General features: G+C 39.6%; 1 protein-coding gene and 1 non-coding gene across 3 annotated transcripts in view; both read left to right on the top strand.

The window, feature by feature from the left end:
• The window catches only part of BCAS3 (BCAS3 microtubule associated cell migration factor), a 589,830-nt gene that overhangs the window by 356,322 nt on the left and 208,570 nt on the right, over window positions 1-24,938 (top strand). The window lies entirely within an intron of this gene.
• Window positions 6,509-6,615, top strand: LOC138084824 (U6 spliceosomal RNA). The gene has a single exon (XR_011145233.1). It is a non-coding gene; the product is annotated as a U6 spliceosomal RNA (small nuclear RNA).

Raw genomic sequence — 24,938 nt, 5'->3', positions numbered from 1 at the left:
ATTCATGTTAAGGATATAGATTGTTTGTGACAGGCTTACACAGTGAGTTTCTGCACTCCATCGACTGGTCAAAATACCATATCCAGAACTAAATTTAGGGAGGGAGAGAGACAAAGTACCCTGGATGCCATGGAGTATGGTGGTAAGAGCAGATCAGTACACATGTAGCTGGTTAGTGTGCTGAGTACTCTGTTCAGTGCTGAGGAGGCAAGGTGGAGGGAAGGAAAGACAAAAAGTAGGAGATACAGCCAGAGCCCTCTCCCTGTCAATAAGAAGCTCCAGAGCAGATCTACATAGGTTAACAAGAAAATATCAATTCAAGCAAAGTTCAAAAAATGCCACCACCCTGATTTATCTGTCTTTAACTAGTTTCTGTTTCCAGAAGTAGGTACTGGTTTCCAATCCAGTCAAGTGGATTTCTTTTTGTAGAAAAAGTCTCAGTGTGTTTAGGAACCCATCAAATATCCAACATTAAAGGAAAAGTTAAGTAGCATTCAATCAGATGAACAAAGCTGATAAAAAAGAATCCTTAAGAGTGAGAGGAGCTTTTCAGGTTACCCTTATGGCCTTTGTACTTTTGCCTTAAGGCAAAAATGAAAACAAAGAAACAAGAACAACAAATTACGAGCTTCATGTTTCTCAGATACAAGGGTGAATTTGCAGTTATCGCATTCTCTTGAATTTAGGAGATTAAAGATCAGTGTTAAAGAGCACTCATTGACAGAAGCCTTGGGTAGAACGGTTCACACTTAAAATTGTTTCTGTTGAGGTTTGGTCCCTCTGAACTCTTCCCCAGCTATCAAGGCAAGGTCAAGGGCTGATCTAGGCTAAATGATGTCAAGTGCAAGGGCTGTAAGGCAAGGCCAAAAACTGTTGCAGCTTATCTGGCAACAGATGAAGATTTAGGCTGTTGGAGTAATTGCCAAGTTCGTAGGATGGCTTCAGGAGCATGCTTCAGGGCTGTGGAATTCCATACAGATTTAAGCCATCTGACATGACTTCCATGTTAACCGCAGAAGAAAGACTCTTTCAGTAATTTCCAAGACTGAACCAAATTCCCCCTCAAGTACTGATGGACTCTTCCTGGTCTTAAATATGGGCGTACTGTTCTTTATTTTTTCTGGCTTCAAACAGGCATATTAAGATTTCATGGATATCTGAATCTTTCTTTGAGTATCTGGGAACACATCAGAGAAACCAGATAGAAAAGAGGGAAAAGGAAATAGGTTATTTCCTTAGCCCTTTGAAGCAAATGAATCGGAAGGGTGCTTTCTGTTACATTCACTGGCCTGCAACTGCTTGGAATCTCCAAAAGCGCCATCTTTTGTTCGTGATTGTGTAATCTTTAACAAAGCATTTCACAGACATATTTAGCAGGTTTTCACGTACATATTCCCAAGATCCATGGAGTAGATTTGGAAAAATTGAAGCTTTTGAAGACTTACTAAAATATTTTGAAGTTGCGGTATATACTAACGAAGGAATCACACAAAGAAAGAAAGAGGTAGTTTGCCTGATTTGGAAAATAAATAATTTAAATGGTCTGCCTCAGTCCGGTATGGCCTGTCAGTATGGTTAGATAGGAGTCACATTCAAAACAAATATGGGGCAGCTTACACACATTTCTTCAAAAGATGGAAAGAAGAAATAAAATTTCATGGTAGGAAGATTAAAATCAATAATAATAGTGAACATTTATTGATTTTAAAAGTATGTGCTGGTCACTGAACTTAGTACCTTACAGCATTATCTTATTTAATCTCCATTTTATAAATTAGGAAATCAAGGTTTTGGCAGAATTAACTGAGCTAATGGGCTGGTGTCACCAGGACTTAAAACCAGGCATGTTCAACTTCAGTCAGTCTATCCACTTGTATGGTATAGAGCTTGATCATGCAATTTCTAGATTCTTTTGGTTCTTGAATATTTGCAAAGTATTTTAAAGTGGGGAGAATTCTGTTGTGGTGAAGCATTTAGAGAGAAGCTGAAGTAGTAACTGTAAAATATTTCGTGTTAATGACACCTCCCCTCAGTTAGGGCTTCTCTGGTGGCTCAGCTGGTAAAGAATCTGCCTGCAATGTGGGAGACCTGGGTTCGATCCCTTGGTTGGGAAGATCCCCTGGAGAAGGGAAAGGCTATCCACTCCAGTATTCTGGCCTGGAGAATTCCATGGGCTGTATATAGTCCATAGGGTTGCAAAGAGTTGGACACGACTGAGCGACTTTCACTTTCAACCTCAGTGAAGCGTATATTATATACCAGGCACTATATAATTAAATTACAAACAAATCAATTAATCCTCAAAACAGTCCTTTTGACATATGATTATTGTCCCTAAGAAAGATCATAATTATCCATGAGTCAACTGTATCAAAGATGTAAATGACAGTTGTTTAGATTTGAAATGACTTTAGTTAGAATAGTACACCATTGTGGCTATTAAAAATCATAAGAAATTGGAATCAGGAAGAAATAAGTTTTTTAAAGAAATATTTCTCCAGGTTAGTATGTTGTATATTTCTCTTACAGTTTTTTTTTTAATAAAACATTTTTAGATTGAGTAAAAGTGACGTATTTTCTTCACAATCAAATCTATGTTATCAGACCTCTCTCTCGAAAATTAAAGGTAAGTGGTTTCCAGTCATTTAACGTTTCTAGAATTTGCCTTGGAATAATATCAGGACTAAGATAGTGAGAACTCCTAACTTGTGTTTCAAGCCCTGTGTCATACCTCTCATATTGACACTATGAAGTGGTTGGGTTTTTTCCTTCAGTATAACAGATGGTTATAAATATGGGGTTGTTTCTTAATAGCTGGTACATTTTTGTCACTTAGCCCTAATTCGCTTATTTCAAGGACATACTCTGTCAGTACTGGGGAGTTAGTTTAAGGATGACTTTGCTGCAGTAATCAGATTACATTAGTGTCAAGTGCCCACTAATTAAGAAGAAATTTATATCTGCATTAGGTAAATGTCATTTCACCACAGTAGCCTGAAATGAGCTTTTCATTCCTTTAGTTAGCAAACCACCCCATTGTAAGTATTGCAAACAAGCTGTGGACAAAACTTAGGCCCACATCCATTTGTTCTTTAGCAGGAATGGCTAAAAGATGATCAGTCCTTCCAGAGATCTCAAAAGAAATGTTCTGTTTCATTTTTTATCCTATAAGCTGACTTGTCACCTTGAAGTCCTGTGTATTCAGTCTAGCAGGACTTGGCAAAACACTGTCACCACCTGCTTATATACAGCCCACAGGTAAAACATGGTTTTCAGAGTTTTATTAGTAGGAAAAAGTTAAAAGGAGAAGAATATTTTATTAACCCAGAAAATATTATGACATTCAAATTTAAGTGCCCATAAATAAAGTTCTAAAGGAAGCCACCTTCATTTGTTAGCCACCTTCATTCGTTTACGCATCATCAATGGCTGCTTTCTCCTCGTTGTGATTACAGAGCTGAGTAGTTGTAACAGGGACCATATGGCCTAAAGATATTCCTGTCTGGCTCACTACAGAAAGTGTGCATTGACCACTGATTAAAAGATCAACTCCAAATTCTTTCCTAGCATGGCATACAAAATCACAATGATCCGGCTCCTGTGTAATCTTCTATTCTCTCATTCTCTCCTGAGCTCTCACCATTCTCAACTCCTGGGATCTTCTTAGATTCCAACAAGCTTCCTGTGTATCAGCACTGTTTCCATCCTGTTCCCTCTGCATGAAATCACTCCTTTCCATCTTTAGTCCTCCTGGCAAATTTCTGTTTGTCTTCCAGTATGTTTTGACTTAAGCATCCTTTTCTCTCTGCAACCCTAGCATCCTCTGCTCAGTTTCCACCTTGCAGTCTTTCACCAGACAGTAAGCTTCAAATAGATACTGTCTGTTGTTCATCTTTGTATCCCAACAACAGGTTTCTTAACATAAATGCTATTGGCATTTTAGACTGGATAATTCTTTTTTGTGGGGCTGTCCTATGCACTGTAGGATGTTTAGCAACATCCCCAGCTTCTATCCATTAGATAGCTTGCACCTATCATGATAATCAAAAATGTCTCCAAACATTGCCCAGTGTGCCCTGGTGGGCAAACTCGTCCCTGTTTGAGAACCACTACCCTAGAACCTTACGTCGTCATAGCCCTTAATGGGTGCTAGATAATGTTAAATTATGCATTAGAAGACTTGATGCACATTGATTTATACACTTCAAAAGGATGATTTGTATAATGTGTCAGGTAAAGCTCAATAAAGCTGTTTTTTTAAGAAAGAGTTCCAGTTTCCTAATAGCTATTGTTAGTGGCATTATTATTGTGAGGGTTGTCTTTTTTTTTTGTCTTCTATAGAAGACAGAATAGTTACCAGTGCAACTGACTGTGTCACATACTGTGCTAGTTAATGCCAAGTATACGTTATCTTCTTGTTAAAAAAAATTTTTTTTTTGATCTGGACCATTTTTAAAGTCTTTATTGATAATTTGTTACAGTATTGCTTCTGCTTGTTTTGGGTTTTTTGGCTACCGAGGCGTGCGGGGTTTTAGCTTCCCGACCAGGGATCAATCCACACCCTCTGCATTGGAAGGTGAAGTCTTAACTGCTGGACTGCCGGGGAAGTCCCACCTTATCTTCTTTGATACTGATCATGATCCCTTGGGAAGTTGACCTGAGTTTTGCTTCTTTCTTCTTTTGGAACATTCAGATGCAAAATGACTCAGTAACTTGCTCAAAAGTCATGAAACTAGTGAACATGTATGAAGGACTACAGGACTCAGCTCTTGTCTGGTTTCAAAACCCATGTTTGTATCACTTGACCATGTTGCGTACACTAGCCAGTTTTTAGCCACAGGAGGTATATCTTCTTGGTTAGGTGGCAATACATGTATCCACTCAAGACAGTATGTTTGTATAGATGGAGCAGTTTCTAAATAATGGGAGGATAATTTCTCTTCAACATGCCAATCACTGTGTTTCTGTAGGTAGACCGTCCTGCGTGCTTTATGGACCGTGGTGCAGTTTTGGTTTTGTTGTAGCTGTTGTAGTTTTGTTTCCGTTGATTCTGCCAGGGGACCAGTTTTTTTTTCTTTCTTATCTTTGGATCCAGAGGCAGTGGGAAATCTATCCCGAAGCATCATACAGCTTTGATTTTCAGCCTAGAAATAAAAAAAGAAAATTGATAGGTGGCAGTATCAGTTTTTTCACTTTGCCTTAAAACAATGGAACTAAAGCAAATATGACCTGTAAGACTGGTCATCCTTAGACTGAAACTGTACAGTAGAACTTTCTGTGGTGATGGAAGAGCACTAGATTCTGTGCTGACCAATGTGAGGGCCACGTGTAGCCTTTGAGCACTGGAGAAGTGATAAATGTAACTGAGGAACTGAATTTCAGATTTAATTATGATTAATTGAAATTTAAATAGCCATTTGTGTCTAGTGGCTATCAGATTGGACGGCCCAGCTTTAGAAGTCTTTGCTTTGATAAAACCACAAACCTAAGCTTAACCCCAGAAAATATCTTAGGGGTCAGGGACCCCAGTTTCAGATTGAATAAAGAGAGTCCACTTTTAGATTGAATAATTTACCAGTGTTGAATAATATGGAGAGTATAGGAATATCTCCTTTCATGGTACAGTTGGAAAGGCTATTGTTATACTACAGCTCTGTGACTTGCAGAGGACAAAATTACTGTGTAGGGGATATACTTAGAGTATTACTTCAACATTTATAACATTTTCTAGGAAGTAATTTTCAGGTTTTATTTGACTTTATTGTTAATAAATTATCCGTCTAGCAATGTTGAGACATTGCTTTGACCCATTAAGAAACCCAATGTTGACCCATTAAGAAATAAAATGGGTCATCTGGTGTATTTGATTGCTTTAGGTGTTTAAGAATTATTGTTGGAGTGAGAGACTTGCTTTGTTGAAATTCTAGAATTTTTGCCATAGCTTTGTTTTTTTGGCTCTTGGTCCAAATGACAGTTATATTTAGGAAAACAGCAGGAAACTAATAAAAATTTTTCTTCTTTGGGTATATTGCTTGCAGAAGATGCATTGTTTTGGAATACTTTTCATACTCATATTATTTTCATCATGATGTGGTAGTGGTGGTTTAGTCGCTTGGATGTGTCTGACTGTTTGTGACCCCGTGGACTGTAGCCCTCAAGGCTCCTCTGTCCATGGGATTTCCCAGACAAGAATACTAGAATGGGTTTCCATTTCCTTCCCCAGGGGATCTTCCTAACCCAGGGACTGAACCCAGGTCTCCTGCATTGCAGGCGGTCTCCTGCATTGCAGGCAAACTCTTCACTTACTGTGCCACCAGGAAAGCCCTAATTATGATGTTGAGTATAAAAATATTAAGTTGTAATATTTTCATCAGCAATAAATTCATAAAACCTAGAGGAACACTTTATTTCAAACACCACCCTAAATTAGCTGTAATTTTTGACAAGTTATATTTAGACTCATCTTTTGCTTATGTGTGTTCATTGCATCTATTACATCTAGGAAAAAATGCTCGCTTCGGCAGCACATATACTAAAATTGGAACGATACAGAGAAGATTAGCATGGGCCCTGCGCAAGGATGACACGCAAATTCGTGAAGCGTTCCATATAAAAAAAAAAAATCTAGGAAAAAAGCAACTCAGTTATAATGGAGACAGAGATGAGTTTGATTTTTGGACTTGCAAGAGTTATTATTTTCTTTTTTTAACTTTTTATTTTATATTGGAGTATAGTTGATTAACAGTGGTACAGTGTTTCAGGCGCACAGAAAAGTGATTCAGTTATACATACACATGTATGCATCCTTTTTCAAATTCTTTTCACATTTGGTTGTTACATAATATTGAGCAAAGTTCCCTGTGCTATTCAGTAGGTACTGTTGGTTATCTGTTTTAAATATAGTAGTGTGTATGCCAATCTCAAGTGCCACTTTAGAACTATAACTGGGAGGTGGTGACAGAAAGTGGTTCATGATGTAGGAAGGACTGAGCCTGCACATGTGCTTTGGCACATGTGTGTTTATAGTACTAATGCTTAGATTTCCCCCGAGGTTGGTTATATTTTGAAAGTACATAGAATATGCATTTCTGCTGTATTTAAAATGGATAACCAACAAGAGTTATGGTTAGCTTTTATTTACATCTATTTTGCCCTACCGCTGGAGTAGGAAATGGCAACCCACTTCCAGTATTCTTGCCTGGGAAACTTTATGGACAGATTAACCTAACTGGGCTACAGTCCATGGAGTCACAAAAGAGTTGGACACAGCTAAGCGACTGAGCATGCGCCCACGCATGCATTTTGCCGTAGCACTTACCTTGTGTTAATTGCTGGTGGTTGAAGTTTTGAAATCCAGATGCATTCTTCACTTGATACTAGCCAAAAGGGCAAGAAACGTTAGATATATTCTCAGATATTGTACATTATTCTCCTTAGAGTTACAGATGACCTAATCTACAAATTTGGAAGACTTAAAAAAAAAAGCTTAAAGATATTTTTTTTCCTCTTCCCTATTTCCCAACTTGCTCCTTTTAAGGAATGTGATGAAATTAAGGATGTCTGTGATCTGGCCTAAAGAGGCTCACAAACACTGTTTCCATATTTGTGGTTTTGGTGTTTCCTCCTGCACATGTCTTCCTTCTTCTGTTTCTTACTGGGTCAGGAGAGAATTGGCTGCTCTTTTTGGGTAATGTGCATATATCAGATGGGCTCTGTGGGGGCTTCGTCTCTAGCAGAAACCCCAAGTTGGTGAGCCAATTAAGAAATTCCCCTTGAAGAATTCCTTGTGTGGACTGCTTATCAGAAAAGATGTAAATGCTCTTACTGATAATTTTCTAGATATCAAATATGCAATACAGTTCAGTGTGATTAAAAGTCACCATGCTCCATGCTCTGAGGGGTACAAAAAAAAAGTGAAAAGGGGATGATCTTTAGAAACTTGGAATTCAGGGGATAAAGTCGAACTCTAGTGACCATAGTTCAAGACAGCTCAAGTCCTCTTAAAGTACAAAGAAGGGAAAGACGAGCTCTAACTGGGTTGAACAGAGACAGTTGTATGGAGGGAAAAAAATGACCACTTGAGCTAAAATTTGAGGCATAGGTAGCATTCTGATGGATGAAGATTCAGGAAAGGGACTCCTATTAACTAGAAACAAAGGTACCAAGGCAGACACATACTGAGTAGTTTGAGGACAGATTGAAATCTGCTTTGAATATATAGGAAGGGACATATGAAGGGAAGTTTGGAAGCTTCAACTGTCTAGGGAGGTCAGAACCAGACTGTGAAAGGAAAATGCTGGTGAAAGAGTTGGAACAGAGAGCAAGGAACGAAAAGTTTTTGAGGTGGTGAGTGATACATTTAGGAAGATTATTCTAGCAGCAGGATTAAATAGATGTGGTAAAGACTAAAGAGAAGTAACTCTGTTAAGTGGTTATCACAGTCAGCCATTTACCTGGTAATCATACCAACAGAGGCTTGATTTGTTAAACCACATAAAAGTCGCTAATCTTCCCCCTCTTTTTTTCCCCCTGAAAAAATTGCGCTCTGGCATTTGGCCATTTTAGCGTAACCTTTGTATAACTTTGGAATGCAAAAACACAGACAGAAAAGCATACAGTCACTTAAAAAGTCAGCAGAAAACTTCTAGTTTGTGCTTTTTGATTAATAGGTAGAGAGTTTTTACATAAGACGTTTATGTCCATTCTTTTCCTTATTAAATGACTGTATGACATTGGGCACATTACCGATCATAATGTAGTGATTTGATAGTGGATGATTTAAGATACATTTTGGTCCCTATTTGCAAGTGTCCTGACACATGTTAAGCAAAAAAGCATGCCTCCCAATGCCCTTTGTTCATCTGAGTGATTTTTTTCAAAAGTGTGCTTCTGAAATGGTTCAGGCACAAAGCCAAGTGAGAGACCACTGCCGCCACTGCTACCTTCCGCTGTGGGTACTGTCACTTCTTGGCTTTGCTGTGGCTCACCTGAGCAAAGGTGCTGGGCTGGTTCATTAGACAAGGCAGCAAGCATTCACCCCCCTCTATCCCGAGTCCTCACCCTGGTGTATAAATATTACACTCTTCAACCAAGGCTGTTTACATTTGTGTATGAGACATTTGATTTTTAAAGGATCAAGAGTTATAAATAGATTGAACCTTTATTTTAGATTATGAGCTGATTGCAAGTTCCCATTAAACAATTACACTGATATACTCAAGTTCTTAAAAGAAGTTTGTTGAGGGTTATGATCTATAAAAATGGAGTATTTTTACTCCATTTCTTCCTTCACTTCCTCCCTTCTACTTTATACGTAACCTCCTGTCATTATTGATATTTATCACATGTAAGATTTTCTTGCTTAATTCTTTAAAATGAGCTACCATTTATTAGCTATTCTTGGCTAAGCACTCTACACATATTATTTCATTTAATCTTCTCAACAGTTCTTTGAGGGAGTTATTATTATCCCTGTTTTTGAGATGAGGAGGATAGGGACTCAGAGAGGTTATGAAACTTGCCCAAAGATACAAAGCTAGTAATTGGCCGAGCCAAACTTAAAACCAGATCTGGGACTTTCCTGGTGGTCCTATGCTTAAGAATCTGCCTTGCAATGCAGAGGACACAAGTTAGATCCTTGACTATGAAATGAAAATCCCACACGCCACAGGGCAACTAAGCCTGTGCACAGCAACTACTGAGCCAGCATACTCTAGAGCCTGTGCACCTCGAGAGAAGACCCTGCATGATGCAACAAAGATCTCGAGTGCTGCAACTAAGATGCAGTGCAGCCAAATAAATAAATATTAAAACAAAATCAGATCTGTTCAATTGAAGCTGATGCCTTAACCACTATACTTCCTTGACCACTGTCTCCCTTGGTGCCAGAAGACGATGGGGTCCTAGTTTTGGTAATGGAAGAACACTGGTCCAGAGTGGCTATTTGCATAAAGGAGCCATAGACTTTTAAGAATGGGAGTGTAGGTGAAGGTCATGAGCCTACACTTAAAACAAAAGTCTTGTGTATATATCTTGAGATGTGCTATCTATTCAGCTTGATTCATGTAGTGCCCTGGGTAGTTAGTGTACTAGTTACAGTGTCCTATGGGAAAAGGGAAAGGTTTATCATAAAAAAAAAAAAAAAAGATTTTGTGGTGGAGGTGAAGGCAGAAAGAGGCATTCAGTGTGGAATAAAGTACTTGAAGGACCTCTGCTTTTTCATGTGTAGTGTCTGATTTGATGACATCTGGAATTTGCCTCAAAATAATACAGGAGGAGAGAAGTGGATGGGGCTGGATTGGCCGTGGTTTTGATGGTTGTTGGGTTGTGTGAAGGATGGTTGGGTTTTATTATATTTTTCTGTCTATTTTGGTATATGTTCAAAATCCTCCATAATAAAATGTTTTAAAAATTTTACTTGAAAGCCCTGTTTTCATGATTTTGTAGTGGTTAGATTATGTATATGTTTTCTTATCCAAAAAGTGTCTCATATGTTTTAGTCAAAAACAGCATTTTTTTCCCTAGTATTCAGATTCCCTCTTAGAATCTCCTTCGTCTCTTTTTCCGAATATTTGTTTGAAAAAAAAGAACTCAACTTTGTCAGTGCTGAAGGTGAAATTAACAGTCAGCTGCCTATATGGCTGCAGCATTGGGATAATTTATCTAATTTCTCTTATGAGTAACTTCTCTTTGACATTATTTTTGAACTCAAAGACTTGCTTGCATTGTTCTTGTTAGTAAAAAAAAAAAAAAAAATCGCTAGGATGTACTTAGTAATTGGAGTCAGCTGCACTTAAGACTGTTCAGCCAGACTGTTATTTTAGCCTTCACTAGTAGGGTTTTTAACACCAGTTTGACCTTACTTTGAAACATTCTCAAAATACCATACTTTAATATCGATTTATATACTTTCATACTAAGGCAGGGCAGGGTCCCTGGGGAAAAAAAAATAATGAAACTCTGACTTCCCACAAATACAAGAATAAAGGTAGATTTTCCGATTTTGTTTTTGAAAGAAAAATGGGGAAGACTTTGGGTAAAGTTTTCCTTTGGGTAGGGCATAATGTTTGCAAATGCATTCTAAGCATACAAGTGACAGAAAGCTTGGACACCTATTACACAGCTCGGATTCCCTTGGCCTATGTGCCTTACAACTGTGAGAATGAAGACTGAATCCTCAGTTTATACCCCCAAGCAAATGCTCTGTGAATTTGTTTCTGAGTGCTAAATACTAATTTCCCCAGCTTTTAAGGCAGTTATACTTTAAGCAAGGAAAGTGCAAAGTTTATAAAATTTGCTGAAAATACCCTCCACGTTTTTGTTCATTCCAGAGGAGGACGGTGTTCTGACTCCTTCTTTCTCTTTGCCATTGTCCCTCCTTTCTTCGCCTCTGGTTAACTCCCACCTAGGAGAATGTCAGAGGCAGAGTAAATTTGGGAGTGCAGATATTCTGTTTTAACATGCGCGCCTAGGGTTATAGAATTCTCAGGACTTCAGTGCTCTCTCTGAGGCCGCAACTATCAGCAGACCCATATAAGGCAGCTGGACTGCCTCCCCTGTCCTCTGAGCCTCCTGCGCGTATGTCTAGATACCGTGATAGATCCAGTGCCTGTGAAGACCTGGAACGTTTCAGACAATAACTCAGACTTGTTTTCTTATGCTATATATAGGAATTGAGCAAGTGTTTTATAATGAAATCTCCCTGCAGGCACTCCACATCTCCTGGTGGTGTGATGCAGAACCCTCAGACACCCAGTAAACAGTCCTTTTCAAGTTTAAAATTCTTTCGGCCGGTTTTTTTCTCTGTTACCTTTCTGAAATATTTGGCCCTATATTTTTCATAAAATAATAAAATCTGTGCAAGATTAAGATTTTCTGATGGTTGATCCTCAGTAGCTGAAAAACAGATTCCGTAACAATGCAGCGTTTCTCTGCAGGTTCTGGAGCTTAAGTTCTTGGACTGGTACATTTGTTCTTATTAACCCTTTATTTCCGTGAGTACTCCAAGTCAATGATTGGAATTGTTTTTGAGTGACTGAGAAAGCTAAAGGTTAAAGATAATATGATAGTAAGTTGATTTACATCAAAGAATTATTTCATCTAGATTCACGGAAATGATGATGCTGGTGAGATTTCCAGACCAGAATCAGGCCAGCGGAGTACTTTCTCAGTGGCTCTAAACTTGTTTGGCTTAGCCCCCCTCAGGTTTAAAAACAGAAGAAAAAAAAAACCATAAAAGTGTTTAAATTTTTCTTTCTCCTTCCTTATCAGAAATATTCATTTAGACCATAACAACTGTTAGAACAAGATAACAACTCCAGGCCAGCTGTCAAATGTTTACCATTATCAAAACTCTCCCTGGAGGGAGATGCAACTTTGGCTCGCCTCACCGGCAGTAATTTAATTTTTCCTTCATTCTGACTCGGAAATGGCAGCATTTTTCAAAGCTTCCTCCCACTGATGGCTGAAATTTTCCTTGTGAAATGATTTCCACCAGTCTTGAATCTTTCTTGTTCCTGCCGTCTTCACCTTTGCTGATGGTTCTGCAACTCATCACCAGCTATGCAAACTGACAGTTCACATCCTGGGGCAGCAGTGGGGTCTGGCCTGCAGAAAGGAGCAGCCTGGCCGAATTTACGCTCACAAGATCTCTTAATTCACAAAAGCATTTGCTCTAGTTCCTGTTCTCTGCTGCAGGGGCTACGGAGAGGGAGTGGGGGTGGGGAGCAGGACCACTGGGAGAATGTGCTGAAGAAAAGAGAGGCTCTCTTCACACTCTACTGAGTACACAGACTTTGGAGATGAAAAACAGACGGAGAGAGGCATTTCCAACCATCTTGCTGATCTGTGGGGGGGGCGGGGGGGAGTTCACTGAACTGTACAGCAGAGCACCAGAACCTCGAGTCATTTCACGTTCCTTCTGAAAATCGTGCTTAAATGTTCAGCACAAATAGCTCTCCCCCTTTGACTGAAGTTGACAAAGAATAGCAAAATTAAAAAGGAAGGAAAAAGCAAAAATATTGCCATGAGAATGACCAGACATCCCTTTGCTCGCTCCCAAGAGTTCTGCCGAATAGTAAAGTCCTCTTAACGAGAGTGGACAGGGGAAGTTTTAGGTTTGAGCTGAACTTCATGTACATGACAGATTTCATTTTTTTGTTTTCCTTCCCTCACAAACTTCAACCCGGGCCACTTGTTTGCAAAAACTGCCAAATCTTCCCTGGCTGCTGCTAAGACACTCCTGGAATTTGAGATTGCCTTTTATCTTCTCCCCGGTAGAGACATATTTTTGTCCTTTGCTCTGCAACCCCTCGACTCCTCTACAGAGGACTCACTCCTCCCTGCACAGAGTACCCCAGACAGACAGCTGCTGCGTTACTGTTCGTAGCACAGGATCACTTATGTCCTGTGAACCAGTTTGGGTCTGTCTGAAAATTGCTTGTGAATGCAGATTGTTTATAATGACTGACCTCATCGGCCTTTTCCAACCCACTCCCTCCCCGGCTGTCTGAGACAACCTAATCAAGATGGTGGGTTGTTTTCCTGGCTTTGAGTATGGGACTATAATTAAAGTAAAAAGGAGAGAATCCTGCACTAGAGAGGCAGCTTTGAATCCTAAGCTTTGTTCTTCTATGTTCTTCAGTTTCTTTCCTTGTAACCCACCCTCTTATGGTTACACCCAGTGAAAGAGTGTTAACACTGTCAAGTTCCTGATTCAGATCCCACTGATGCGGAATGTGTGATGATGTGGAATTGAAATTGACCTGTGAACTGTCTAGAAGTAAAGTTCATTATGCAAACTGGTATCTTAAATAGTATTTCAGAGAACATTCTCGTACTGAAGAAACAAAAACATGTCAAACACTTGTCCTCATACAGTTAGTGGTTGCCTGGGAAATCCCATGGGCGGAGGAGCCTGGTAGGCTGCAGTCCATGGGGTCGCTAAGAGTCGGACACGACTGAGCGACTTCATTTTCACTTTACACTTTCACGCATTGGAGAAGGAAATGGCATCCCACTCCAGTGTTCTTGCCTGGAGAATCCCAGGGACGGGGGAGCCTGGTGGGCTGCCGTCTATGGGGTCTCACAGAGTCAGACACGACTGAAGCGACTTAGCAGCAGCACTAATTATAGATGTTTGTTTTATCAAAGAAGGTCGAGTAGGCTTCTGCATGTGCGTGCATGCTCAGTTGTGTCTGACTCTTTGTAACCCGATGGTTGTGTTCCACACCAGGCTCCTCTGTCCATGGGATTCTCCAGGCAAGAACACTGGAGTGGGTAGCTGTTTCCTCCTCCAGGGGATCTTCACTACCCAGGGATCAAACCTGCGCGTCCTGTAGTTTCTATGTTGGCAGAAACTACCAGTGGCTTCTTTTACCACTGAGCCACCTGGGAAGCCCCAACAGACTTCTACCTCTTAGCAAGTATTCTTCTTAAGTAGCACTCACCTGTTTCCTTGAGACTAGCCATTGCTTGAATTAGAGGTATTTTGATAGTCTCAACATGCTTTGGAAATACATACTTGAGGAGCTTACAAGTTGGTTGGGGATGCAGATACCAATACTAGGGTCATATAGTGCTAAACTCCAGAAGAAGCATGATGAGAAAATACATGCTATAGGAGCTTTAGTCAGCAGAGATATTTAGAAAGTTCTGAAGATAGCACATGTACATATATATGCCATTTTCAAAAAGACCTTCAAATATATATAAAAATAAACACAAACGTTTTCAAAAATTATTTCTAGGACTTGATATTTTCTCTACCCCATAAAATGTTCAGCTGAAATTTATGAAACCTCTCACAATTTTGGAGTCAACGGATTTTATTTGGTATAGTAGTTCTTTTATTGAGTACTTACTGTGTACCAAATATTGTGTCCCAGACACAGTTCCAAATTCTGTTTTAAGCTATTCATGGAGGGTTCAAAAACTCAGATGCTTCAACCACCAGGTTTAATCCGCAGGGTCTATCTATAGCAAATCACCTGCATTTAAGGTTCTGTCGCTACTCTGCTCCATGTTACTGTTCCAGAAATGTGGGCTTGGAGTTGCCAGACCTTCCATTTAGTCAAGAGAGACAGGAAATTCACATTTTTATGGATATTTCCTGATTTTTAAAACAGTATGGGCCAAATAAAAGTTTGTGACTTGTGCATTATAGACTCAACTCCACTGTTTCCTCACAGCATCCCTGCAAGACATCGGTTGTATTTGCCTACTTTCAACACAGCCGATAAGTAGCAAAAGTAGAGTTTTACCCCGGGTCTGTCTGATTCCAAAAACTACAGCGTTACTCTGCCCTCTCTTTTCTCCCCTAGATTCTTGAGAATGGTGCTGGGGATAGTTTTGGCAGAAAAGCACTGTTTGGTTAAAGCCAAACCCTTCACAAAACCATCACATCCTATAGCCTTATACTGCAGAACGTCATTTTCCAGAGAACAGTGACGTATGGCTTTGGGGGGAGTTAATTATAACATGAAGATATTGGGTGACTAAATTCCAAACAAAAACTCGGTTACCCTTCCTGCAGATTTATTATTTCAACCTCATTCTACTTCTAGAAAAGCTGCACGAATACTCTAAACCGTCTGCAGAGTTCCCTGCTTCACAGAGGGGCAGAAGTATTAGCGGCAGTTTTACAAGGCCTGACCTTGCGGGAGACAGAGGAGGAATCTGTCGCTCTCAGGATCTCCGCAATATTCAAGCACTTTTGTTAAACTTCTGACATGAACTTTGTGGCCTGAAGGAGTTAACACACCTCCACAAACTTGCCTTCAGCTGGTAAGATCAGGCCCATGATTATTATTATATACAGCTGTAAAAAGCTGGTTACATAGCATAAATTGCATTGAAACACTTAGGCCACAAGATTACTCAAGAAGAATTGTATTGCTTGTTCAGTCGTATATTTTGATCTTTATTGCTGGTAGTTTATTCTCCTGAGAGTTGGGGATTAGCCTTGCTTTTAATGTAAAAAGTGTATCTATGAGGGTAAAAATATAAAATGAAAATAGATTTTTAATGGCAACTTTGGTTCTTAGCATTAATTTTACATGCCGTTTTCATTCTGAACTTTTAAACAGTTTGGAGAAACATATGAGAGATTTGTGAACAGGGGCAAGAGAGGGTCAAATGTATCAAATCCTTGGATTCCAGCAAATGTAGGATTTGTGGACGAGCAGAGAAGCACACATGTGTTGGGAATGTAAATTAAAATAAAACCTCACTTTGTGGAGACTTGGGAGAAGCGAACACACCACGTTATGGCGAAATGTCTGAGGCACGTTCGTCTCTTTAATAAATTAACCAAATATTAAAATAAACATTCGTTTTTATCAGTCTGCATATTTTCCTCTCTGGATGAAAGTGTTTCAGGAAAAATCATAAAAGAATCTATGGTACCTCAGAGAGGTTAAACTCAACAGTTGTTTTCTTTGAAGTCCCTGGCCATGAGGTTAATTGCCAAAACTGCTTGTGGAAAAGGTGGTAACAATTTAACAAGACTGTACAACTGCAGAGACTTAGATGAATATCAGGTGTTTGCAGATGGTTTTTTTCCTCACAGGAAAGGGGGTGGGGAGGAGAGGAACAGAATGAGAAACAGGGGAAGAGAGAGGCCTGAATGAAGTCCCAGCTAAACAGCCAATAATTCTTTGTTTGCTTAGCCAATCATCCTGTAATTGGCCGGGAGGTTAATAGGACTCTATTGATTGGCTGGGAGGAGTGCTTACTGTGGCTATTTTTACTGTATGCTCCCAGACAGAAGGCTGCAATTACTGAAGCTCTCATTCCCACTTTTTAGGGCCTGATTTATGAAACCCGATCAGGTCGCTCTTGGCAGTTTGTGTTTTAAGTGTTGCCTTCTGGGTCTTTGCTGCTTAGGGGTCAGTGCACTATTTCTCATCATTTACTGTGGTCATTTGAATAGGTAAGCTTCTTTATGACTTATTGAAGGAGGAATACATTAAAAATAATCACTACCACCCACGTGGACTGAAAAGTGGGAACCATGGGACAAGCTGTGCAATAGAGCCCGACCTGCTATAGAAAGCGAAAATTCTGCCCCCAGCAGAGAGTTCGCTGAAGATCACGAGATAAAATGCTGCGGTCCTCTCTTTATCTGCCTTCCACCGACAGGTTCCTCAGCTCTCCCTGTTCCTTGGCCTTTCTTGATTACACTTGGATTTGCTTTTGTAGAACTTCTAATATTGGATTTGGTGGCTGCTGTTTTAGAGCTCAGGAAACTGAGGCCACGTCCAAAATGCCTTGCACCATCCAGTCTGTTTCCAGGGCTCCTGACAGGGCCCTTCCGTCTTAACCCATCCTGACCTGGTCCTGACCCGAGCGTTACTAATAAGGTACTTACCTCATCGTTTCATTTCTCATGTGCTAAATGTGACTATAAATCCTTCCGTTACTCAAGATCTTGGTTTTTCCACCCTCACTCAAACCTTCTTTTGTAGTTCAGCATTCCCTGGGAACCCATCTAAGGGAAGTAAATCTGTACTGTTGATAAGGCCCTGAGCCACAGGTTTCTGGAGAGCCGCGTCTCACCTGTGCCGCCAGCTGGTCCCGCAGGCTGCGATGACCCTGGCTCCTGCCGCTGCTCCTGCTCCCTCCTGCTTCTCCTACTTCTTTAATTTTACCGCTGCTATTAAAACAAAACAAACAAGAAAACTTATTAAGGACTCCTGCAGATCCTCGCTTTGCTCCCAAAGCTCTCCATCATTTAGCATCCATGTTTGAATGACCGCCCCATTCTAGGCACTCTTGCAAGTACTGCAGGTGCAGTACTGTAGACCACAGCTTTCTGTCCTGATCTCGCTCCCCCAAACATGGCAAACGTTGCTGACAACACCCAGCAAACTTTCTATAAGACATGTGACAAGCAGCAACCCCACAAAGTGACCCAGTGCAAGAGGAGCAAGGGTCCTCTGTCTGCCAGTGGAGAGCAGCATTATGACAGGAAGCAGAGGCTGTGGCAGAGAATCAGACACGACAGCGACTAAACAACAACGAGAGGCTAAGGTGGGCGGACTAGGTTATCCCCTCCTTGAACTGGGAGGAGACACAAGAGAGGATCAAGGGATCCAGTTCAGAATTTCATGTTTCATTTTATTAAGAGTGCAAGATCTTGAGATTATGTTTTTTTTTTTTTTAAAGACCACTAGTATCCCAATACTATGGGGCTTTCCTGGTGGCTTAGTGGTAAGAATCTGCCTGCCTATGCAGGAGACACGTGTTCGATTCCTGGGTTGAGATGATTCCCTGGAGGAGGAAATGGCAACCCACTCCAGTATTCTTGCCTGGGAAATCCCATGGACAGAGGAGCCTGGTGGGCTACAGCCCATGGGGTTGCGAAAGAGTTGGACACGACTTAGCGACTAAAGAACAACATCCATCCTAAGGCTGCAGATTCCTGGTCATTTTTCTTTTGGAGGGTAAGAGGTGCCCTCCAGCTTGGTGGGGACACCTCCCTCTACCAGGTGGTGAAGGACAGGATTGCCCCACCTTTAGCAGAGGAGCTATCCACAGCCTCCCAGAGATGCTTTCTCTATCACTGAACCACCTGTTACTAAATTTTCTTACTTATGATATCTTGACATTGCAGGAGATAGTGCCTTTCCTTTGTCCTTTAAAAAATTTCTTCTTCTGTCATCTTGCTCTCAGAGTTATTCTAACCCTCCTGAGTTCGCTGGAGCTCAAAAGAGCCTTGATAGTTTTCTCCCCTGCGTGTCAATTGTCTGTAGAGCTCTGTCTGTCTTCCTGTTCCTACTGCAAATAAGAGTGACCCTTCCCTGTCATGCCCCCTCCTCTACCTCATTACCTCACTTTAGAAGTCTGTTCTGATAGGATTTCATCTTTTGTGAGTTTTTTCCAACTATTCTATGTTGTTACCATAATGTTATGACGTAGGAGAGGGTTCATCTGAGGGAGTGTTCACACAGTGCTCTCAATGTGACAGTAACTTGTGTAACTTCTCATAATTGGATTTGGTGGCTGATATTTTAGAGTTAAGGCAACTGAGTCCATGTTCAAGGGAAGCAAAATGTTAGTGTTACATATCCCATAGGGCAGTATGCGGCCAGTCCCACTAGAGTTTAAGAATATTACTCCTACCCCTCCCCCTGCTTCATGTCTAGGCAAAATTACATTTTCTCTCCGTTTTCTTGCTATGTTACACTTTTTACTATGACTCTCATAGGGAAAGAGATGACTTAATGTGCTTAAAAGATCTGACCTCACCAGCCCGCCACCCCCACGCCCCACCACCGTTGTAATGTGACAGCTCTTATTTTCTTAAATTTGGAGTTCATAAGAGAAAGTAGCTTGGTACTTTTAGACAGACCACGTGCTCTTTATCCTTTGCTTTTACCATAATCCCGAAATCTCAGAGTCCCACTGAAAGGTCCCTGAAATGCATTCTCTGCACCTTTAGAATCCTTGTACTGGCTTTTCTTTTTTTTTTTTTTGCTAAACTTCGCTATTTAACTTCATTATCAACTTTAATACCAGAACTCAGTAGCATTTATAAGATTCTTTAGTAACATGGTGATGCCTCAGCTCTTATCTTTCCATTTGTGGGTAGAATCTGCTACTGTTTGTTCCAAAGGAATTAACACACCACCACCAACAGCAAACATTTCAGAACAGTCCATGATCTGGCACTCACCAGTTTAAAGCTCTCATCATTTAAGTATCCCTTTGCTGGTGATAAAGGAATCATGAGAAAGGAGAATAAACAGATCCATTCTTTTAAAGAATGGAAGCAAGGGCTGAGTAAGTGAGCTTGGTGTTGGTTCCCTGGGACCACGTGGTTCTCTCGAAGGACCTTTGTCTGAAGATGTCTGTCACACTGCCTGCCTTCTGTTTTGTTTTCTTTTGAGCCAGCCATCTCTTTTGCTGGATAAGCATGTATAAAAAGGGAAGGGAGGGTGGGAAGGAAGGAAAGAATGTAGGGAAAAAGGGAGGGAGGAAGGAGAAAGGAAGGGGAGGAAGAAAACCCATGTAGTGAAGCAGAGATTTTTGAGCTGAGTCTTGGGAGCAAATGCAATATTTGGAGATAGAACTATTTATAAAACTTTGGGCACTGACTCAGCCATGACACATTCACCTTTTTGGGAAAACTCAGGGAGATTTTTTGGCAAAACTCTATCATTTTGTTTTCATAGTTTCGGTGTAAAACTGCCACCACAGGTTTTTTACATTCTTGAGAACAAAAACATGACTATTGGTTAATCACCAGAATATTCATTATTTAATGAGTTTAACATAAAAAGGAATAAAATCTATTGTGAATGAAGTTACTGGCTCACAATATAGTTTTATTTTTAAAATGTAAACTTAAAGTGTTCTGATTGAATGCAACTGTTTCTTTGGCTTTTTTTTTTTTTTTCCCCTGGCTTGCAAAGGCAAAAGAAATCATTTCAGAAATGTGTTCCTGTCTGCAGTTTTCCTTGAAATTGTCTTTTGAATATAGAAAAGTGACCAGTGCACAATACACAGAATTTGTAATGAGACCTTTCAGGCATCGTGGAAGGTCTCTGCATGGTTCTCTCATGTGAGATGACCTTAACAAACTCAGTTTTGCTATACAATGGAAAAGAAAAAAGCATTAGATACTTACATATCATAAAAATCTCTCTCCATCTTAGAGCATAGATTAAAGAAGTTTTAATAGGGAGTAAAAAAATTGATAAGCGTAATCTGATATGAATTTCTGTGAATGTTATCAGAGGCAAGTAGTAGTAGGTCAACTAAACTGGTATCTTTATAGGAGAACTTGAATTTAAATATCTCCTGAGGCTTTGGTGGCATCATCAAGGATGTGTGCTTTATTCTTTGTGATACCTTGTTTTTATCAAGAGAAATGAGCATTTGTGTTCAGAAATGGATTATTCACACATCTTGTTTTTCTCTATTTAATCAAACTTAAATTTCAGTTTGAGTGGTGGCAAAAAAAAAAAAAAAGCTCCAGGAAAAAGTTTATTATTTAACTTGAATTTTAATTTAAATTTGTCACCCAGTGCTGAGGTTTTACATCTGTCTAGGGGCACACGCTGCTGGTATTTGTCAATAAGCAAAAGAAAAACACTGGCTTTCAGATAATAGGCATTTGGTGAACTGGCGACAGTCATGCTAGCGAGAATGCTCAAATGACTTCAGCTCTTTCCAGCTTCATTATGTCAGGCTGGCAGATCACATGTGGCATTATGGAAATCAGCAAATGAAAACCATATTGATCAGCACTGAGAACAAATGTAAAAAAGGTGGTCTCGAGGAGGAGCTGAGGCGAAGAATGCTTTCCTGGTCAACCTGATAGGCTCTTGTTAAGGCCTTTTAATCATTTATTAACGTAACCCTCCTTCTTCCCTTTCCACTCAGATTACCTCAGCCACAGAGCATCCTGCTCCATTTATCTTTTAATGTTTCCTTTATTTAATTTATTTTTAAGCTCTAAGTTATACTCTTATTTCAGAATTGAGTTTTACTTTTCATGGGATTGTTTTAAGTGACTTAAATGACTTTTCCCAACAAGCTCACCAGGCATTCAAAGGAAGAAAAAGCCTTTGCTGAGATTCACCTATCAGCAAATAATTTACTTGGTATGCACCACAACCAAAAGCAGAGACAGAGAGAGAGACAGTCAGCTAGACACATTTTAAAAAAAAAGAGAGAGAGAGTGCGCAAAATCTGAGTTGTTCCTGAGCCTGATTCTCTGGTTAAGATTTGAGTCAATGTTCCAATTTTAAAGTTTTTGTTTTTTGTTTTATTTTTTCCCCAGAGTTTGGAATTTAGCTTGGTATAATTACTTCAAGCCTAAAACTGAAATCTCAGTCTTCTTTCCTTTCCTTCTCTACCCTGTGACTAAAGTAGGAAGCTGGAGTTGTCATTCATCTTGTTACTTTGGGAGGAAAAATGGGAGTAATATTGGATCTGTGTAAATGAGAGACGGAAATGCACGTCTGGGGTTTGTGGAGGATTGTTTGCCTTGAGTTTCCTCACTGAAGACACTTCTTGGTTTTGCAGGCTTTGCTGTTTTCCTAAATCACATTCAAACCTAGGTTTGACCAGCCTGGCTTCTCTCCCCACCTCTTCCCTCCCTCGCTCTCTCATTCCCTCCAGCCCTGACCTCCCCTGACATTTTTATGTGCAGGTTCATCATTTAGTAAGAAATTTCAAAGGTGTTTTCTCATATGGAACCGTGTTCTTTTGTGGTTGATGAGTAACCTGTGGACGTGATCCTTTGGAATACTAATTGGCGTATGACAATAGTTGTTTCTGTCCCACTTCGGGGCATAAATCACTGCTAAGCAAGACTGATGCACAAAAGAAAAACAGAATATAGATATAATTTAATGCCCTGAAACTGATGTGTTCAAACCAACTCTGTGATGGACTCTTTTCAAGAGTTATTTAGCTAATTGACAAAACTGAATGTTTTCTGTTTTTTTTTCCTTTCAAAGACACCTTAAAAAAAAAAAATGACCAACAGACTCTTCAACATTAAACAATTGAATTACAACTTTCCTGTAACTTTGACATTGAATTCTGAGATGGATATTCATTAAAAATGTGTTTCATCTCTGGGTGCTGTGGGTAATCAGATCATTGAACTTTCTTTTCGTCCTGGACTCCTTGTGTGTGGCTTTTGGGCATCATTCTTTTTATCTTTGCTTTCCTAAGTTTCCTTACTTGCCTGGGCATTTTGAGGGAATATCTCTGATTGATTTGGATATTGAAAGATGTGCCATATGTAGACCTAATTTATATAAATAGAATCAGAAATTTTATTTTATTTTGGTGGTCCCCTGGGACTCCAAAGATCTATTCAATAATGGATTTGAAAAATCCATGTATAAAATCTATTTTATGTTTTCTTCTTGCATACTCATTGATTCCTAAGTGCTTTTCCTCATAGACTCACATTACTGTCCCACGTTCCTCTCTGGGCTCTACATCAAATAGTGGAGGAATTACAGCAGGAGTGCTATCTAGGGAAGAGTTACTCCCCTTGTTTGTTGCAGAAGAGCAGAACATTAAACAGTGAGTGGACTATGCAGAAACCTCTCCCTCTCCGATCTTTTTTTTCTCCCTCTGCCTCCCTCCCTTCCTCTTTTTTTTCCACTGTTCCCTCTCCTTCTCTTCCTCCCTTTCTCTCTCTCCCCATTCCCAATGGGAGTGTTGTTTATAGAGCATTATAATTTATAACTGAAGAGAGTGGATTTAATTTCAGTGGAGAGGCTCGCCAGCAGGGCGCCAGCCTGCAATCATATGAATCAGCAAGCTGCAAACTCTATTGAATGGAAAGTATTATCGCTGGCCACAAACGGACACTGTTTCTCCTAAACAGCTCCCTTGGTGCAGGAAGACCTTGTCTTCATTCATCTATTTTACATATCTACTTCTGTTTTAATTTTGCCATTTCCTAAAAGTGTTTTCTCTTTAGATTGCAACTTTTCTCTACCTTATTTCCTGGCCCAACATTGGAAACTGCTATTGTATATTTCTGGCTGATTTGATATTTCTTCTATCTCCATCCTTACCATGTATGGCTTTAGTTTTCCCTTCCCGTCTCCTTCCTGCATACACGTCTTTTTTCTGTTTGTTTTAATGGGAGCTGTTAAATGTGCAAACAAGACTGTGATGAACCATTAGCATTAATATTGTAAAATGCTAGTCAGTTTCATTCACCTAAAATTTTATTTAATCATGGATATTTTGCTTATACTTAGATATTTTTTCCTACATGGAAAGATTTCTTTTCTTGTCCTTCAAACATCAGGGAGGTGATTTCTTATCTTTATATGACCCATCAAAGCTCTTGTAATGTTAGTACCCGCACCTTTATGCCAAGTTTTTTTTAAGTGTTTCGGTCATTTTTCAGAGTGCTAGAATATGTGCATGACTTTTTGTGGTTGGTATTTGTTTTAATCCAACATCGGCTGCTTTCATGTAATTAGGCTAAATCTCTGAGTCATTTTGAAAAATCAAGTTAGACCTACAAGGCTGGTACCTTTTTCAAAAGTATTTTACTGAATTCATGTATTGTAATTGTTGGTAATTTTGGTACTGAATCTTTAGTTGAGATGAAGCAAATTGTATTCATATTGCATCAAATATCAGGCTGTCTTCATCCAGGCTTTAGAATAATTTCAACATTCATGTCTTAACACTGAAATTCAAGTTGCACTAACAGCATGATTCTGGTATTTGCTTTAAAGAGAGAGAGGAACAGTACATGAGTCAGTAAGGAGGCTGCTGTAAAGGAATTTTATTTAGACATCAATGGGAAAACCAGACTAGTCCGACTACATTTGTGTAAAATAAAGGTCTTATGTGTTTAGAAAATGCTAACAAGTGCACAAGTTGCCAAGTGATGAAAATGCTAAAAGCTCAGAAAATTGATACGAAGTTCACATGTTCTACTGTCAGAAATGTGTTTATTTTCTTACAGGTATAAAGGAGAGAAATTAGTTATATACCAGCTTGCATATTTTCTTGACTCAATATAACATCAACAAATCAAATATATGTACATAATTTTTCTCATTTAAAGGACAAACTTATGAATCCACGTGTATTTGTAAAATTTATCCTTTAAAGCCTGAGAAGAGAGTTATAGTCCTCACTGTCTCGGCTAGGATGTTTTTTTTTTTTTGCCTTTGATTACTCAATAAGAATTACACATAGAAACAGAAAATCAATATGTCTACTTCTGCTTATTCTCCAAATTGAACACTGCTCTGTATTAATTTCAGAGAAGGTATACCCAGCGTCAGCTGAGAGAGGTGCCGTTTGGTTTAGTTTTAGATTCCTTGTGGTGATAGTTGTCCCCTCCAACAACAATGAACTATCAAGAAAAGTGAGATTTCTCATCACTCCATTTTTATTCCGAGAAGTAGTATGTGAAATGAGGAAGAAAACTGGATTGT

The sequence above is a fragment of the Capricornis sumatraensis genome, chromosome 8 (genome assembly GCF_032405125.1).
Source record: "Capricornis sumatraensis isolate serow.1 chromosome 8, serow.2, whole genome shotgun sequence".
NCBI classification, from domain to species: Eukaryota; Metazoa; Chordata; class Mammalia; order Artiodactyla; family Bovidae; genus Capricornis; species Capricornis sumatraensis.
This window is presented reverse-complemented; position numbering and strand designations above follow the sequence as displayed.